This window comes from Trichosurus vulpecula, chromosome 1 (assembly GCF_011100635.1).
Source record: "Trichosurus vulpecula isolate mTriVul1 chromosome 1, mTriVul1.pri, whole genome shotgun sequence".
Taxonomy (NCBI): Eukaryota; Metazoa; Chordata; class Mammalia; order Diprotodontia; family Phalangeridae; genus Trichosurus; species Trichosurus vulpecula.
In genome coordinates, this window is record NC_050573.1 from 300650476 (window position 1) to 300655079 (window position 4604).

Genomic DNA, 4604 nt, shown 5'->3' on the forward strand with positions numbered 1-4604 from the left:
TTGCCCAAGGTCATAGCTGGCAAGTATCAGAAGAAGGATTCCAAACCAAACCTTCCAGACTCAAAGTCCTACTCTTTATTCATTGAACTACTGTGCCACCATAATGAGATGACACGATCCTAAAGCAATGATCATTCCCCTCAGAACTGTGCTTCATACTCTGCACTTCACAATGATTCAGCTGCTGTTTTACCCTGGAACTTCCTTTAGTGTATGGCACCTTCTTGCCCTGCAACATCCCTCTACCATGCTTTCCATCCTTTTCCATGTGTGAATTCCTCTTGGGGGCCTCCATTTTGGCGATGAGCCCAGGCTAGCCGTACTTCATCCTCCTCCTGGCTGTGCTTTTGATTTTCTAGACTAGTTCACAAAGCTCCCGTCTGGGCATTGCCCTCTTGCTTTGTAGTTTGTTTTCTCCCATCAGAATGTAAGCTCCTCAAGGGCAGGGACTGTCTATCTTTCTGCCGAGTTTGTATTCCTGGAGTTTAGCCAACTTCTTGGCACAAAGTAAGTACTTGATATATGTTTGCTGGTTGCCTGCTTGGCATATTAAAAGTGTTTTGTGCTTTGGGCCTTTCGCTACCAGAATGAAGACCATTCTAAGCAACCAGACTTTCTACATCCCAGAAAATGTTGACATCTCTCTTAAGGGTCAGACAGTTATTGTGAAGGGGCCCAGAGGAATCCTCCATAGGGAATTCAACCATATCAATGTTGAGCTCAGTCTGCTTGGAAAGAAGAAAAAAAGGCTCTGGGTAGACAAACAGTAGGGAAATCAAAAAGAACTTGCTACTATGCGCACAATCTGTAGTCATGTACAAAACATGATCAAAGGCATTACCCTGGGTTTTCGTTACAAGATGAGGTCTGTGTATGTTCCCTTCCCCATCGATGTTGTTATTCAAATCAATGGCTTGCTTGCTGAAATCAGAAATTTCTTGGATGAAAAATGTATCCTAAAGTGCGCATAAGACCAGGTGGGGCTTGTGCTATTTCTCAAGCCCAAAAAGATGAGTTAATTCTTGAAGGAAAAGATATTGAACTTGTTTCAAACTCAGTGTCCCTGATCCAACAGGCCACCACAGTGAAAAACAAGGATATCAGAAAATTTTTGGATGGCATCTGTGTTTCTGAGAAAGGCATAGTGCAACAAGTTGATGAATAAGTTGGAAAAGATGCCAAAGGCCATGTCCTGAGGAGTCAACACTTATTCAGATGTAATGGCAAGCAAAGTGGGACTTTTTGCTGTTTTTTCTTTTGGAATGCTTCCCAGCACTAAGGTAGTCAAGTGCCTTTGATTGAGCCTTGCCTTTGAATCAAGTCTTTGATTGAATTAAGAGTCTTTGGTGACCTGCTTAAGTCACAAGAAAGCCTAAGTCACATAAGTTTGAGTCACATGGGTGTGACGCCCTCTGTGGGCTGACCCTGAAAAAGTGTATGTGTGTATGTGTGTGTGTGTGTGTGTGTGTGTATAATGTGTGTGTGTGTGTATATGTATATATACATACATATATACATATACATACATGCATGCATATACATACATACATACATACATACATACATACATATATATATATATACACACATATATATATACATATATATACATATATTCTAATGTTACCATTTTGCTTCAGAGGCTCACTCTTGGGAAGAGTGTTTGCATGATTTGTCCAGACGAGACTCTGGGTAGCTGTTAAGGAGCGCCCCCCTCCCTGGCTTCGAAAACCCAGATGTTTGTGTTTCTCTCTCTGGTAACTATGTATATATTGCTATGGACAGACAGAAGCCCTGTCTGCTGATTGGTGTTATTTGCTCTGTTTATATAATTTCTGCTTATAATTTCTGTTTGTGTTTTCTCAGAAATTCAGGGTGCTGACTTTTTCCCCTGAACTAAGTGAATGATATATGTATGTTTAATTAGAAAAGCAGATCAAAGAATCTGTGCTAGCAGCATTCCTGTGTGCTGGTGTTGTTGGTCTTACATCTCCACAGCAGCTGCTAGTAGCATAGTTGTTAGAGATGTCAAAATAAACTTACTTTTTGTCAAAAAAAGTGCTTTGTAAATTTTAACACACACATACACACATTTGTTACTAGGAGCAATGAAAAGATGAATGTTTCCTTGGGTAGATTGACTATAAAATTTAAATAGTTTGCATGTTGAGTTTTCTCCAGGTATTAGTAATATTTTCTTTGGAATTGGATTATTTTAGGTCATTTCATATCATTCTTTTATGGTTTTTTCCATTTCTTTTTCAAAGTTAAGGTTATTTAAGCATTCTATTTTCTCTCCTTTTAACCTGGGGAATTAAAATTTTCATAAATAGTCATCCATTTTATTTAGATTGTCAGTTTTATTGGCATAGAGTTGGGCAACACAGCTCCCAATAACTGTTTTAATTTCATCTTCCTTGGTTGCACATTTATCCTTCTAATTGTTGATACTGGTAACTTGGTTTTCTTCTTTCTTTTTAAAAATTAAATGAATCAATAGTTTATCTGTTTTATTTTTTTAAACCAGCTCTTAGTTTTACTGAGTTGTTCAATTTTTTTACTTTCAGTTTTTTAATCTTTCTTTTGATTTTCAAGATATCTACTTAGGTATTTAAGTGAAGATTTAAAGTTTGTTGTTTTTCTAATTTTTTTAGTAGCATGCCCAATTCATTCATCTTTTTTATTGATGTACGTATTCAGAGATATAAATTTTCCCGTAAGCACTGTGTTGGCTACATCACACTAATTATGGTATGTTGTCTTGTTATCATTATCTTTAGTGAAATTAATTGTTCTTGTGATTTATTCTTTGATCTATTCATTATTTAGGATTAGATTATTTAATTTCCAATTAATTTTTAATGTTTACTTCAAAAGATCTTTATTGAATGTGATTTTTTTGCATTATAGCCTGAAAAGGTGCATTTAATATTTCTGCTTTACTGCATTTGCTTGTGACTTTTCTATGCCCTAATACATGATCAATTTTTGTGAAGATGCCTTGTAAGCAAAGAGATAGGTATACTCCTTTCTATTCTTATTCAACATTCTCCAGAGGTCAATACCTAACTTTTCTAAAAAAATTTTTTGTTTCCTGAACTTTGTTGTTTATTTTATAGTTTAATTTGTCTAGGTCTAAAAGGGGGTAAATTATGGTCCCTCACTGAAATAGTTTTACCATCTGTTTCCTCCTGTAACTCATTTAACTTTACCTTTAAGAATTTGGATGCTAGGCCATTTGGTACATATATGTTCAGTACTGATATTAATCCACTGTCAATGGTACCTTTTAGCAAGACTAGTTTCCCTAATTATCTATTCTTAATAAATAGGAGAATGACTAGCCTGAGTATCTGTCTTTTGTGTCCTTCTGTTGCTTTCACAGCTTGGTCTGAGACCTGTAAGATTTTGGTCCTTCCATCATAATGTGATTGGGGGAGAGGTCTGTTCCCTGTCCTCCTGATCTGCATTCTGGCCCTTACTTAGGTCAGACATCTACTCCCTTGCAACTGTGACTGTTCCTTTCCATTGTGGAACTGTGACCCAGAACTGAGTAATAGGTGAAAGAGCTGCTAAATGGCTTCTGATCCTGTGCCCAGTGCTAGTACAGGCATCCTTCAGGATCTCTTTCCGCCCAGGTTTTCAGTCTTCTTAACGTCCCTGAGTGCTGGGGTTACTCCCTGCTCTGGCTGCTGCCCACAGCCTGGTGTTGCCACCACCACCTGGTGCTGCCTCCACTGTCCTATGTTCTTGGCCAGTGTCCACCCCAGTGTCCACAGACCTCTTTTTCTGTTTTCCTTAGCTGCCCTGGACTGGGAAAATAATTCAATGTGACTTTTTCTTGGCTTTCCCACTCAGAATTTGGTTTGGCATGTTTTCTGTGGTCATTTTAGAAGAGATTATGGGAGAGCTTTTGGCAGTTGTGACCTCTCACTCTGTCATCTTGTTTCTGACCTTTATTTCATGTAATTCTCGAGCAGTCTGTAAAGATGGACATATTGCCTTTTTTGCTCTGGTACTTGGTGATAATAAATATTAATTTAGTTTAGTCCCTTTAATATAATGAAAAGAGTCCTACATGTGGAGTCAGAGAATGTGGGTATAAATCTTATAGCTGGCATTTACTACTTTTGTGACCTTGGATAAATTACTTAATCTCTATATGCATCATTTTCATAAAATATGAAAGGGTGGACAAGTCAGTCTCTAGGATCATTTCTAGTTCTAAATCTATCATTCTATTATTACTAATAAATGAACTTTTGGGGGGGGGGGGCTAGGTTATTCCTTAAATGAAAAGCTTCCATCTTGAATGGGATATATATTGTATCTCTCTAGCCAACAAATGATTATAGTACATGGCTACTGACATCAGGTTCAGTCACAAGAGTGACTTTTAGGAGTATAATATGTCACTCCTAGTGGATGGAGGTGGCAGTGGCTGATCCTCTTGTCCTACGTTAGAGAACATGAAGCCAACTATGGACACAGAAGGCAGCTGGAGGTCAAATCCCAAACCAGTTGTATTGGATAGAGATCAGCTCAAAGTATCTGAATTGTTTAGAGATCAGAACTTTGATAAATCGGTTCCAGGGAAGCAAGCC

At 37.9% G+C, this 4604-nt stretch overlaps 1 pseudogene; it reads left to right on the top strand.

The window, feature by feature from the left end:
* The first annotated feature begins 587 nt into the window (after positions 1 to 587).
* On the top strand, positions 588 to 1165 carry LOC118834026 (annotated as a pseudogene).
* Positions 1166 to 4604: the final 3439 nt, after the last annotated feature.